Raw genomic sequence first — 15079 nt, forward strand, 5'->3', positions numbered from 1 at the left:
TCACCTTCCCGGAGACCCTGCTCTAGACCTGAGCTGCTGTGTCTGCATCAACACATGCTGATGAGTTTTGGGAATCGCTGAGAGGCCTTGCGAGGGCGTCCTGTGTCGGGCCTGGATGTGGGTACAGGGATGTGCCTCGTTGAGGATGTGTCTGTGAGGTTCCTTTGCAGCTGAGCCCTCGGGGGTGGCTGTGGCCACTGCTGGACTGTGCACGCACCTCCCGCATCAGACCGTGAGCCCTGGAGCAGTGCCAAGAGCCCCCTGCCCAGGACCCAATCCCCAGCATTTAACTCTGGGTCTGGTGGAAGAGCTCTGGCTTTCTGTTTGAAAGCCACTGCATGAAAACTCACCTGCTGCCAGAACCTGAATGACGAGGTCATCTGAAGGCTGGGGGCATGGAGATGTCCTTCCTGGTGGAGGCCAGTTTGCATTGGGAAAGTGGGGGTGCACACTGGAGGACAGCTGAGCAGCTAATGGCTGACGTCCCCTCCACTCGAGAGCGGGTCTGGGGTCTGGGCCGGGGAGGTGAGGCATACCTGGGGCGGGCGGCCGGGCTGAGGGTGGGTATCAATGAGCGAGAGTCTACTGAGTTCACCTCGACCAGGGCAGCTGAGCATGGAGTCTTCATGCACCCCGGAGGGCCTCAGTGCCCAGGACGCCCCAAACCTCACCATGGAAAATATGGCCCTTTAAAATGTAACGTTGTAGTGCTGCTTTTTATTTTTTGCCTCTAATTACAGAATAATTTGTATGTTGCGGAAAGTGCGGAACATGCTAAAAATCACCTAGAGAAAATAAAATCCATTTGTTTGCCTCTTGCCCTGATAGCCCAGTTGGCAGCTGGAGTTTGGTCTCCCCAAGCTGGATCTTCTGTGCATGTGTTTTTGGCAAATTGGGATCGCACTGTTTTGTAAACACACTTCTTTCATCCAGCAGTCCGCCGTGAGCCTGCTCCCGTGCTAGCAGACGTCCTCCGACGGAGGGGTCTCAAGGAGTGGCCGGGTGCCAGGGAAGCCCCCTGTGAAAGGAGCACCCTGAGTCTGGGCCCTCCCTGTCCTCGTTTAGATAATTTACTAGCAGTTTCTCTTCCCTCCGGAGACTGGGGTGGCGAGGGCGTGAAGGCACAAGTTTGCACACCTTGCTATGCGGCTTTTGTGACCTCTTACTCCACTTTGCCTGGCATTGTTGTAAGGAAGGGCTGCCCGGTGGCTGGTGGGGTGTCCCACCCGGAGGGGAGGCAAGGATTATTTTGGGGCACAGCTCCACATACAGAGCCTCACCCGTGATGCCACCCCCAGCTCTGGCAGGAGCACCGAGGGAACAGGTGTCAGGCAGGTGTGGGCGACTTTGTTCCAGGAGCCTTCGCTTTGTACAGTGGCTTTTCCCAGGGTCCTGGGAACCCACGTCGGCCTGGGAAGAGGAAGCATCTCCTGGGATGGCTCACAGAGTCGGGTCTGAGTGGAGAGGCTGATGGGAGGCTGCCGTCTTTGCCCTCTGGGGTCCCTGGGGTCCCCATGGCCACCCCCAGCCTTCTGTGGCCTTCTGAGCACGGGGCTGTGTGTGCCGAGCTGTCGTGGGCCCTGTCCTGGGTGGGTGAGACTGCTGCAAGCCAGGAAGGGCTCCCCTAAACCGTGGCCCTGAGAAGCAGCCTTCCGTCTCCAGGATTCCCAAGACGGGCCGCCCCCCCATGTCCCTTCCCCCACCCTGGGCTGCTCGCTGCAGGGCTGCCTGGGGAGGATCTGGGGGCTTGCTTAGGGAGGATGCCAGAGTAGGCACTGGTCCTGCCCCCATATCTGCTGTTCACATGTTGTGGGACTTTCACAGCCGTCTGACATCGTGAGGAAGGGCTGCCTGTGTGCCTGTGCACCATACACAAACCATTTATCTTTGGGAGTGAACTGGTTGGGTCTGGAATTTCCCCAATACTTCAGGGCTCCGTCTGCCTGCCTGAAAACCTGTAACTGTTACAGAATTATAGACTTTGCTTGAGCCCTTACTGGGTGTCACGTGGGCACCAGCAAGAGGTGGGTTATATGATTCTCTTTTTAATAGAAGAAGAAACAGAGGGTCTCAGAGGCCTTGAGATGCACGCTGTGTGGATTTGAACACTCCTCAGCTATCGCTCTTGCCATTCCACAGTGTGGAATGTCAGTTGCCCCACGGGGGTGCAGAGCTGGGAGAGGGAGTCACTGTGCTGGACAGCAGGGCCAGCTGCACAAAGCATACAGCCTCTGAACCCCTTGTGTCCTCGCTGTAGCCATTTCTGTGCATTTGCAGTTTGCAGCTAGTCTTACCATCTGCAGTGGTTGTCCCCTTAAGCCTTCCAGCTCTAGACCCCACAAGCAGGGGTCTCTGAGACCACCCTCAGGTCCATGATGTGCCTGGAGAAAACAAAAGCTGTTGCACTCACAGTTTATCACAGTGAACGAGTATGGGTTCAGGACACCAGAATGAGTTGCTGCCCAGGGTGGGATCCCAGGGAGGCCAGAGGGCCTCCCCGAGTGAGGCATCATGTGTGAAGTGCATGGGCCCCACCTGGGAAGCTCCCCCCCATACCCACACGGGCCTCCCCCAGGGCCACAGGGCAGCAGGACCTCCTTGATGCGATGGGCAGCCCACGGCCTCGGGCACCCAGAACCGCTGCCACTAGCAGAACCGTCTCCTCCATGAGCTCAGAGCCCAGCACCCAGCAGCCTCCAGGACCTATGCTGAAACCAGCCCTGCCTGGGGAATGTGTGGGGTTCAAGCAGCCCAGGCCTGTGAGTTAGCCCTTCCCTACCCACCCCAGCCAGGCAGCTTGAGCGACCACACCTCCCTCCAGCCCTGGGCGGCTGGGCTGGGCAGGAGGCAGCATGGCATCCCCCCTCCGCAGCCCCACAGTGGCTCGTCCCTCACCTGCCTGGCCCTTTGTGGCTTGAGTTGCTGTCAGGGACAGAAGTGACCTCCCATGGAGCCGGACCCGGCATCACTCCTGAGACTCCTATAACGCCAAAGACCTCTCTTTCCCCAGGCAGTGGGGTGCCCGAGACCCTGTCCTGCTGTCGGGCTCCCCGAGGAGCACGCAGCCGCCTCTAAGACCCTCTGAAAGGGCTCTGTCCAGGGAGAACACGCCCTCCGCCTGGTGCCTCTGTGACTCTTCACACCGTTCTGCTAGAAAGCACGTCTGCGTTGGAGCCCAGCGATGAATTGTGTGTTCTGAGGCCCCACAGAGGTTGGGAGGGTGTTCTTTCAGGGAGAGGGACGTTGAACAGGTCACTCTGCAAGCCTGTCTTCACCCGGGGACCCGGTGGCCCCAGTGCTGCTTCCAGGTGGTGACAAGGATAAAGATCCCAGGTGCATGGCCAGTTCCATTGCCTCCTACGTGAACCTCTGTTGGGTCTGACCTCCTCCAGCTGGGGTCAGGCAGGTGCCACTGACTACCAGTGGACAGGAAAGCAGTGCGGCCTGTTGCAGGACTTTGAAGATGCTGTGAATCCCTCCGTGGCAAGCGCTGTTGTGCCTGGCAGACGGGATGTGGACCAGTCGTAGCTGTGGCAACGCTGGGCAGGGTCCCAGTTTCACCCGGAAAGTAGTTCCTGAGGCTTTGGGATCTGTGCCCACCTGCTCCTGACACAGCAAGTGGAGGACTGGGGCTGAGCCCACGGGAGCCAGGGCGACCCGGACAGGGGCCTGTGTTTGAGTTTGGGTAGGGAGTGTCCAGAAGCATGGGCGGAGGTGGATGTGGAGGTGAGTTGGGGGGAGGTGGGCTGGGCAGTTAGCTGGGGGCCAGGTCACTGAGGCCGGGTGACACCAGGGCTGGCATCCTCGGACAGACCACCAGGTGAGGATGGGCCCCTCACCCAGGGGTCGCATGGACCCAACCTGTGTCACTTTCTCTGGAAGACACCTGACTACCTGTGGAGTCCCTGGCCATATCCTCCAGCCACTGGATTCTTTTGAAGGGACTGGCCTGTGGAATCTTCTGTAATATTTATCACCTCCTTGGAAGCTCCTGTTATCCAACATATTTGGCGATTAGATTCTCTGACAGCCACTCGGAGTTTTCCCTGGCCTCAGAAATGGTGTGTTTCCCAGTTTGCCCACAGGTTGGAGAAGATGTGCGGTGCCCTCTCCCAGTGGTGGAAAGGGGATTGGGGCCACGGAGTCCCCAAGGGTGGTGGCCAAGCCGATGGGGACCCGGGGGCAGATGGGCCTGGGTGGAAAAGCCGGGACTGCCTCTGCAGACAGGGCCTCCCTTGAGGAAGCCTTTGGCACATCGTGGAAGGCAGTGGAAATGCTGGAGACCTGGCGCAGGAGGAGGGCGTCCCTGTAGCTGCACCAGGACCCACCCTAGGCACATGGCTGAGCGTGAGCCCATGACAGAGGCTCCGTGCTGCGGTACCCAGCCCACGTCTGCAGTCCAGCATCCCCCCTGACCTCCCTGGATGTGATGCTGGGCACCGGGGCAAGTGATTCCCTGCTGGGCCAGGAGAGGCTGCGAGGCAGATGCTGTGTCTATCTACGGAGCCCTTAGGTTGGTGGGCAGGTAGTGGCTCCGTGCCAGTGCCCCCCTGCCTGTTCCCGTGGGTGTGGTGGTCCCTGCATCTGGGAGGCTGAGCTGTCTCGGCAGCATCGTCATGATGTGGTGGAGGAGGAAGCCGAGGCTGGAAGGGGCCCCGAGCCGGCCTGCAGACCCCCATTTCCCAGAGGAGAATCTGGAACTTCTGGAACTGGAAGTGGAAGGGGAGTGTGGGCAGGTGAGCGCTAATTTCCCACATGAGAAATGAGTACACTATGTCTGGGGTCAGCAGAGAGAGGGGATGCTGGGGTGCTCGGGGGTGGTCACGGTCACCTGGCATCTGAGGGGCCACTGTGGGCAGTGGGGTGCCCTTGCAGACCCTTGTAGCTCCTCCACCCTGGGGCACTTGGGCTTCCCGGGACAGGCTCTCCAGGCCTGGCCCTTTCTGTTTAGGTGAAGATCGGTAGTCATTGTTCCAGACAAAAATGCCATTAGCAAATACAGCTTTAGGAATTATGCCAAAGAACAAATCTTCGTTCTGCAATAACAGCTTTCAGATTTGGAAGAAAATGAATAGTGTGGTTCTCTTACCCATGAAGAGCTGTTAGAGCAAAGCTCTACTCTGGGAGGGGGAACTTGCAAAATCATTAACCCGTACTCCTGCCCTCTGTGGAAAATTAGTTTGAAGGTCTCCTCCTCCAGGAAGCCCTCTTGGTTTCTCTCCCCAATATCGGGATGCGATGCTGTGCCCACTCTTCCTGTGCTGTGAGCCATGAAGTTAGGGGCTCTGCAGTGCTCAAACTGGCAAGCTTGGTAGCCAGACAACAAGCATGATACTGAAACGGGTATAAGTGATGCAGCTGAATCCAGCCGGGGCCTGGGTGTTAGCTCATTTTATGAAACTCCATCCAGTGTTCAGGAAGTACTTAGCTTTGGTGATTTGCAGAATTCTCTGCTTTGGGGCTCCCCTACCCCACTATGTCAAGAGGGGGAACCATGCCCAGTGCACCCCAACCTGCAGGGACCCTGCTGTCATCAGCTTGGGAGCCACGCTCAGTGGGTAACATCAAACACTCATAGGACTGTCCAAGCCAGTGTGGACCTGAGCTGGCTGCACTGTGCCGGGCGGCAGGAGGGTGGAGAGCTGTGGACAGGTGGGGTGGTCCTGAGGGAGATGAGCCGGGAGGTGGGCAGGGGCTTCGGGAGGCCTGACTGTTCCGCTGGGCAGCTGTGGGGCTGGCGCTGTCCCCTGTATCCCACCTGGGCTGTCTCCCTGCTCCCTGATCGCACCCCAGGTGCATGTCTCTTGGGCATGGCCTGGAGTGGTCTCCGTTGATTAGCCCTTGGGTGGGGAGGTGGGGCACAGCCTGGCCACCTGCAGGACCTTTGGTTCTGCCATCTTTCGGCTGCTGGTCCTCTGGAAACTGAGTCAGATGGGTCGAGATCATCTGGGCACCCCTGGGTGCTCTAGCCCAAAGGGGCCTGGCTCCGGGCCACGTGCTTCAGAAGACCCCCGATACTCGAACGCCCCTGATCGGTGGCTCACTCCCTGCTCTGGAGAAAACCCTTCCCACATTTCCGTTTTAGCCAACACAGATGTCGAGGCTGAGCCAAAGCCCTGCATCCCTGCTCGGGCTGACTGTGAATTTTCTGCCGGGCCGGCCCCTTAGGCTGACGCAGCGCTGACACCCAGGGCCCACCTGGGCCACCCTCAGGGCAGAGCCAGGCCACGACGCCCCCTGTGTCAGAGCAGCAGCGAGCCCTGGGTTCCGAGGCCTCTGGGCTGAGGATCCCAGCCCCTCCCCATGTGGGGATGAGGTTGGGGGGGGACAATTTGCTGGGTGGGGGGTGGGGGGAGCACTTCTGCAGGATCCTCCTTCCCAGCTGAGGTAAGATGCGTTGTCTTTGGGGCTCCCCTTGCTGGGTCACAGGTGCCAAGCAAAGCTGGGTGGCCAGGGGGGTCGTGTTCATGGTGAGTTCCCACCCAAGGGGCTGCTGATGAGAAGGGAAGAGCCCAGGGCCCGGGCAGGTCTGAGGGACTGTGGGGAGCTGGAGGGCAGCAGGATTTGGAGAAGGTGACACAGGACCCACAACCCTGATTTTGTGTGTTCCTGGGTCTGTGCAGCTTGGGATGGGCTGGGGCCCTGGGGAGGCCTGTAGGGAGAAGGGAGAGCTGGGGGCCCAGGAGGGCTGGGGGCGGCTGTGGGACCTGGGAAAACCTGATGGGCCCTGGAAAGGCTGACGGGCCTGGAGTGAGGGTGCTGAAGCCCCTGGTGGCAGCCGGTGACTGTGCTTTCCTCCTCTGCTCTCCTCCCATCGCGGTCATGCTCCAGCAAGGAAATAATCCCTTTTTGCTCAGCTCACAGAGACAAGTAGTAATTTTACAAAGAGACTTTGACAAAAAAACAAAGGGAAATAACCAAGTCTGAAATGAGGACAATACCAAAACACAGATTGATGTGTAGCATGTGTGTACACATGTGCTTGTATGCATGTGTGTGCACGTGTGTGTACACGTGTGTGCACATGCATGTGCATCCTAACCCACTACTCGTGCATTTCCTGGGCAGTGGCTGGTGCACACATGGAGGGCTTCCTGGAGGAAGCACAGTCATCCGGACTCATCTGGCCTCCCATGTCCTTGGCGGCCCTGCCCTGTGCCATCAGGCACCGGGTTGAAGTTGGGTCCATCAATGGTCAGGGCTCACAGGTGCCTCCTTTCCCGGGCTGCGTTTCAGCCAGTGAGGACGTGACCGAGCTCCTCGGGGGCTGTTATGCGGCAGCTTCTGAGCTCAGCCTGGCCTGGCTGCTTTAGAGGGAGCCCTGCAGCCTTTCGGAGGCTAAGGGTCAGTGCAGTGCAGGGCCAGGCAGGGCCCAGGGCTCCCGGCTGCCCCACAGGGCAGGAGGCATGGAGGGCACACCCGTCGGAGGCCCTCCCTGCGCACAGGACTGCAGGCCCAGAGGGGCCTCAGGAGCCCCATCTTGGGCAAGCTCCCCCCACACCTGAGGGCTCAGGATGCTGTGGCTCAGATCTGTTTGTAATTTGCCAGAGGTGCTGGCTCCTGCCAGTGCCTATTGCTGTACCCCCAGCTCCCGAGATGGGAAATACCCCTTCACTGCCCGTCGTGCATGTGGGCTGCACATGAAACGGACACAGCTCTGAGCCCACCTGTGCCTCTGAAATCCCAAATTGCAGAATTTTCATCTCTAGTCACGTAACGTAGGTTCCACCAGGCAACGGTGTGCATCTGAAAATTAAATGACACCTCCTTGGCATCTCGTGTTGGTGAGAAGGCCAGCTGATTATTTTTATATTACAGTCCCTGGGGGTTGTCAAGTTGATTAATAAATTCGTTGAAAACCCGTTACTTCTTAATAAATTTAATTTCGGTACTTTTGGGGAGTAACTTTCCTGTGACCTTTGGATCTGAGTTCTCTTTGTGAGTCCAGATGGGAATAACATTCCATCATGATGACAGCGGAAATGGGAGACAGCCACTCTCCCTCACCCTTCAGGAAAATGCAGTATCCTACTAGAATCGAGGGGGCGTCCCATTAGATGCTGTCCCGTGCACATGGGCTTCAGCCTCTGGGGGCAGTGTAGGGCCTGCCCTTTTTGTTCTCCTGACGTGGTATCTGCTCTGGGCAGGGGGCAGAGCCTGCTAGGTGTGCCCCCATTCCTCCTTGTTAGCCAGATTACATACCAGGTGAGAACCACCAGCCTGGACTGGGGGAGCTGCTGAAATTGAGCAGTTCTGAGCATTCTGGCAGACAACGCAAAGAGGAGAAGTCACCACGTGCTCAGCTCTCTCCACTTTGGGCTCACACAGCTGGCACTGCTGTGGACCTTGAGCAAATGGCCTTTAATGTTAAGAGCTGTTCCAAGTCTGCCCAGCTGCATCCATGTTGCAATGAAACCTGGAGGCTGAAACGTTGACTTGCCCTGGGCCTCACGGCCAGCAACGGACAGGAACTCAGTTAGAAATTACTCCCTTGTAAAAATGAGGAACCCAAAGAAACTGGCTTAAGAATAAAGAGGATAAAGGCATTTAGTACAGGATTAATTTAAAGTGAGAGCAGAGCCTGGGTCTTCCTGGGGTAGGGTGGAGTGATCAAAAGCCTGGTGCATCCATGTCCCCAGGCTTCTGTGATGAAGCACCCGAGGTTGAAGGTGGGGGTGCAGCTGTGGGCTCAGGACAACGACATTGATTCTCTCCAGTTCTGAAGGCCAGAATCCAAAGTCAAGGTGTGGGCAGCGCCGGGCTTCAGCCGAGGACCCTAGGGGTTCCCTCCCTGCTCCTTCCAGCTCCGGGCAGCACCAGGTCTTCCTTGGCTTGTGGCTACCTCACGCGTCTCTGGCTCTGTCGTCACCTGGCTGTCTTCCTGACTCTAGATGGTTCTATGGATGCTGGTCGGATTAGATTAGGTCCATCCTGCTCAGTATGACCTTATCTCTGAAGACCCTTTCCCAAACAAGGTCATATTTGCAGGACTGGGGCATGGGGCATGGAAAAGTTTGGGGACATGGGAAGCCTTCCCGTCTTGTGCCCCCCTTTCTTCTGGGCTGATCCCCCATTCATTCATTCATTCATTGTGCCCCCACATTCTGGTAAGCACTGGCCTCTACTCTGCACAGTAGCTGAAGAGTCTGTCAGTCTTCATGGACAGTGTCCTTGAAGGGGACAGCACCTGGAGACCTTCACCCTGGTCAGGCTATACATTCCGGGCTGTGCCCAGGCCCCTGCCCCCAGCTCCCTGCCCCTGCATCCCCAGCTCAGCCGCACACCTCCCGCGACCTCTGCTCAGTCCCCTGACCCCGCCTCACTCCCACGGTCCCTCATCAGCCCCCCACCCCCCATGGCCCCTGCTCCGCCCCCCACCCCTACAGCCCCTGCTCAGTCCCCCACCCACCATGGCCTCTGCTCAGTTCCCCTCCCCCCATAGCCCATGCTCGGTCTCCCGCCCCCTATAGCCCTGCTCAACCCCCCCGACCCCATGGCCTCGGCTCAAACCCCGCCCCCCACAACCCCTGCTCAGCCCCCACCCTGCCCTCAACCCCTGCCAGCCCCCCCCCCGGCTGACGCCTCACAGGCTGAGGGGGAGGGGCCTGGGTGAGCCGCGGCGGCGTGGCGCTTGGTAACTGGCCCCGCCGCGTGCCTGCCGTTAACTTTATGGCGCTACCCAAGGACTAATTAAACCAGATGGCGGCAAAACCCACTTGGAGGCACAGAGATGTTCGTACATTTAAGTTGATCAAAATTAGGGGGAATGGCATATGCTCGTGGAGATTAAGATTTTCTTAACTACATATTAACGGCTTTTCTCTGTACTCTTCCTGGTGATCTCAGCACAATTCCCCCTCCCGAGCCCCTTAATTCTCAGCGCTCCCGCTCCCCCACCACGGGCTCCTCTGGGCCACTTGGTTGTGGTGTAATTTAAATGGGTGGGACGTGCAGTGCAGACGGCATCACCACGTGCAGCCTTAGCGGCTGAACGGAACAGGGGAACCGGCTTCCCAGTCTCACTGGGGATCCTGTGGGCCTTTTCCCAGCCAGGGCCCAGGGACACAGTGGAGGCAGCTGTATCTATGGCAACCTGCAGTGTGGCTGTAACTTTTCAGGGTAGAGCGCTAGAGGCTGGGGTCGGGGACTTTTGGGGCGCAGATGCTATGGGGACACCTCACGGCTGCCCCCAGTTGTGGATGGAGGCCAGGCCAGGGACTCTCGTGGGAGGGCAGTGTGTCCCGCTCAGGGAGGGCATCAGTGTTGGCAGCGAGGCGGGGACTGCACATTGTCTTGTCCAGGCCCTGCTCCCCGGGTGGCCAGCTCACTCCTGCACTGGCTGAGAGGGACAGGCCATGCCTGGCCTTTGATTTTTACCGTTTGTTGAGATGAAACTCACATGGCATAAGAGCAGCCGCTTTAAAGTGCAGTTTTGTGGCATTTGGTGTATGCACCGTGACATGCCACCGCCTCTTTCTATCAGTGCCTTAGCCCAGAGAAGACCCCACATTCCTCAACAGCTCCGCTCCCTCCCCTCTGTCCCCAACTCTAGAAGCCAGCAAGCCATTTTGAAGCAGAGGCCCATGAGGGTCACATGGGCCAGCCTGGGGATGTCCACCAGGGCTGCTGAGTACTAGGAAGTCCCCCAGGCTCCCCCCCCCTCAGTCTGCCCCTCTGAGAAGCAGACAGAGGCCCCTGCCTTGGGCCGGGCTGCAGCCCCGCTGCTCAGCTCTGGGCATGGGTGACTTTGCCCTCCAGTTCCTCCTGAGAAACGGCCTGGGAAGCGCTGCTGCCGTGGTATCAGCAGGACCTGCGGGCTTCGCCACTGTACTCCCCCCATCACAGACCCTAGCACCTGTCCCCAGCGGCCTTGGTGTGGACAGACGATGCTTGCCGGGGCGGGCCCCTGTTTCCGAGCAAGCCCATGGGCCAGGCCAGCCTCTCTCCCCCAGCCCTTCCCCCAGTTCTTTCCCCCTTCCTCTCTGGGCAGGCAGAGGGTGATGGAATCCCTGGCACAGCACCCCCTGTTTTCCAGCCCAGTGGAGCTCACATGTGACAGCCCAGGGGGCCGGGCGCATGAAAAGCCCCTTTGTTGGTCCTGCTAATTAAGAAGTAGCATCGGCTCCTGAGGCTGGGCCAGCCTCTGTGCAGGCAGGAGACCAGGACTCCTTGGCAGGCAGGGGCCGCGCCAGGCTTCCAGCAGCTCCCTGGGCCCACAGGCAGCCCTCCTGCTGCCCTAGTGCCTCCCAGCCCATTCCGCCTTGAGCACGCCCTTCCCCAGCCCTCAGGGCCTTCCGCCCTCGTGCTCCCTCCTGTTGTAGGAGGCATGAGCAGAGGCTTGGCGTCTCTGCGGCTCATCCATGTATCTGCATTGCGAGGACAGGGGCACCGCTGGGTCTCCAGGGTGGAGGCTTGAGACGCCAAGAATACTGCAAGATCCTGTGCAAGTGAACAGGAGCCCCCCAACCGCGACAGGAGCCCCCCAACCCCGAGCGTGGCCTCTGCCTGCAGGGCAGCCCAGACTCACAACCCCTTGCCCTCTGGGGGATGGTCATTTCCCACCCGTTTCCCATAGCTGACTGCTGGACTTAGAGGGAATGGAGGGTTATTGAGTCTCTTCCAGCGTCCCAGAGACGCTGATGCTGAGCTTTCAGGGTATGACTCAGTTTCCCCCAGAACTCTTACCTGGAGGGCCAGCCTTTCCTGGCTAGGCCCTCTCAGGAGGGCCGTTGAGTCTCTCTGGCTGGGACCTGCACAGGAGGGGACAGGTCCTGATTTTGAGGCTCTCTGCCCATGCCTCCTGCCCGAATCACGGCAATGCCTGGAGTCACCAAGACCACGGATTCTGACTGGGTGCAGACCAAAAACATCTCACCCTTTGAGAACCTGCTGTCTTGGGCCCTCAATCACAGGTCACAGGGGGCCCTGGGCAAGTGTCTTTCTTGCTGACCCTGGAGAAGCTGACAGCCTAGGATGCTGCCAAGCTTGCCTGAGCGAGTGCAGGTGAGGGGGTGCTAGGCCAGGCCCTGCTGTGCTCATCCTTGCTGTCACACAAACACTGTCTACCTCGGGCCCCGTCACCGTCTGGGACCTGGCATGGGATCCGGGCTAGGACACCCAGCTGCTCCCCCACGGCAGGCATCTCTTGGACCCACAGTGTCCCTAGGAGGTAGCCGAGCTGGGCGGCTGTGGCCACTTAAGAGATGTGGCAACTGAGGCAAGGGTGAGAAAGTGACTTCCTCGTGGGAGGCCTGTGGACTCTCCAAGGATCAGGCTCGTCTCCATGGAGAGGGGATGGGCTCCGAGGCCTGGGTGCTTGTCCTCCCCTGTGGCCTCCACTGCGGCCACCCCAGCACCCAAAGGCTTGTCCTGCCAGCTTATCCTCACCCTCCACAGAGCCAGGGTCCCCTCGTGGGGGTGCCTGGGGACAGGCCTCGGAGCCGCTTGATGGACCCAGGTCTCCATGGCCAGCCCCGGCCGAGAGTAGTGGGAGAGTTTCAAAATTTGAAAATTAACATGAAATCAAAAGCGACAGAGTAATTTTTCATTCTGCTTGAAAGGTTATTTGCTTTCTCAACCGATGCTTAGTGTACTGATACATGATGGCGAAAGGTAAATGATTTTAAACCAGATTCAATTTAAATTTCATTACATACCTGTAGGAGATAGGCGCTCCAGGAGTCACTCGCCTTCTCTTTGAGGATCTATCACTTTTGATAACTCTGGTGCCTAATGCCCTAATCTGTTTATTATGCGGGCATGGTCTGGGTGCCACCTCCCTGGGTCCTGGGACAGGTCGAGGTGTGTGACTCCTGGGCTCACATCTCAGGACCTACAGGGGCCTCGCTCGTCTGTGGCCCTGGGACTCTGGGACCCGAGCAGCCCCAGGTTGGGTGGGGTCCATTTCTAGGCAGACAGAAGAATGAACCCCAAGAAAGCAGGCCTGGGGTGTGGCAGCCCTGGCCTCCAACCAAGAGAGAGCTCTGGGCACTTGAGATGCACAGTGTGGAGAATGGAGGCCGCCCAGGACTAGGGTGTGGGAGTCCTGGGCCCCAAAGCATGGGGAGGGTGTAGGCAAGTCACACCCTGCTCAGAGCCCCAGCGGCCGGAGCCCTGGGGAGCTTTCTGCCTACCTGTGGCTCCCCAGTAGCCCAGGGCTGGCCTGTGGGCTCCCGTCTTGGCCGCTCAGCGCTGTGCTGCCTTGAGCGGATCTCCCAGTCTCTGAGCCATGGTCTCCTCCCTGGACAGCAGGCTTGGGGCAGTGCCACCTGTGGATTGGTCCAGGCCCCCCCCCCCGAGCTGACTCGGTCCGGGCCCCAGACCAAGCCCGGCCTGGAAGGACGGTGGATGTGGTGGCTTGCTTGGCCTCCTCTGCCTGACCACCCCATGTCGTGGCCAGGGACCACGCAGCCCATCCTCCCTTGGCCCCCCACACCCTCAGTGGTCCTTCCTGGGAGTACAGAGGCTGTCTGGGTCCAGGTGCCAACATCACACTAGGGGAAGGGAGAAGGCGCCAAAGCACACAGCCTCCCGGGGGTGCCTGCCACGGGGGTGAAGGAGTGTGTAAAACCCACCCAGGGGCTGGGAGGGAGGCTGGGTGGGGAGGGGAGCAGCTTTGGCCATGGACTAACAGGCTGGACAGGGTGGGGGGTGCAGAAGTGACCCCAGGCGGAGCACGGGGTGAGACAGAGCTGGGGGCTTGAGGATGCTGGCAGTGCCCGGAAGATGCCAGCGTCTCTTGGGCCCTGTGGCCTTGGCGTGGTGAGGATGCTGCCCTCTGTCCCCTGCCTGAGACCAGCAGGCTCTCCAGGAGTGGGGGCAGGGTGGGCCTCTGCAAGCTGTTTGGGGAATGAGACCAGACACAGGTTCCCTCTGCACATCTCCTGCTGGTCACCTCACTGTGGAGCAGCCACATGGAGGGGAGACCCAGCTGCAGGGGTTGACAGAGCCCTTCTGTAAGGACAGGGAGAGCGGTCAGGACCCAGATTGAAAGAGAGGTTGGGTGTCCACAGCCTGGAAGTTTCTGTCCGGCCATGTCTGTCAGGGCTTGCAGACCTGGGTTCCATTTGCTCCCCAGGCTTGCAGTGGGTATGAGGGGTTGCAGCTGGGCGTGGGGGCTGGGGCAAGGCTGGGTGCAGGAGGGCTTGGACCCCTTCCGAGCTGTTGGTGCCCGGCCCCCTCATCAGTGCAGTCAGGGGTGTGCTGCCACGTACCCACATCCAGGAAGACGTGTCTTTGCAGAGCGCCCTTGCATGGATGGACTCTTCTCTGGAAATAAGCTGCTTAGCACAGGCTGCCCCTATGCTCTCACCATGCAGGACCCCAGGCCGCAGAGCAAGGCTCCGCCCAGTGTCCCCAGTTTTCACCTTTCCCTTATCTCTGCAGCTAGATGTTTTGCAGGGAGTTGCTCTCACATGCACATCCGGCATGTTTAAGAGAACACAGGTGCTTTTGGGGACTATTCTCCCTGAATGGGGTTTGTGTTCCTTTGCAATCCCCATCCCTGAGGAATGGAAGGTTCTGGATCATGGCCTGGCGGGGGGTCTTGGGGCCACGCTGCCAGGTGTTCCCCTTCACTGGGCATGGGGCTGCTGCCTCCTCAGCTTCCCTCTGTGTCTACCTCTCGCCCCCTCTGCAGTACTGATGATATTGTTTGTTCCCGATGCCACACGGAAAAAGCACAAGATAATCACCCAGACATTAGTCATCATTAAGCTGGTGATAAAAACAAAAAACCCGTAAGCACGTTGCCAGGATGGGCGCTGTGTCTGCGATGAATAGTGCTTGTTACAAGAGTGGGATCCAGAGACAAACCCCCAGGCTGGCCCTGCCGTGGCAGGGGATGTGGGGCCATGCAGCACCCCTTCCGCCAAGCGGGAAAGGTAAATGCTGTGAGCAGGGGGTGTGCGTTTGTCATCCAGGGATCGTGTCCACTGCTAGGCGCCACTTACCTCTCACCATCCCTCACCCTGAGTCTGCCAGCTCTGAATCGGCAGCGGGCGCTCCTTGCCAGGAGAAACACATGGACCCAGCACCTGCGGCTTTGTCTCCTGCCCCCTGTGCCCAGCTCTGAGCAAGG

Source organism: Tamandua tetradactyla, chromosome 7, assembly GCF_023851605.1.
Source record: "Tamandua tetradactyla isolate mTamTet1 chromosome 7, mTamTet1.pri, whole genome shotgun sequence".
NCBI classification, from domain to species: Eukaryota; Metazoa; Chordata; class Mammalia; order Pilosa; family Myrmecophagidae; genus Tamandua; species Tamandua tetradactyla.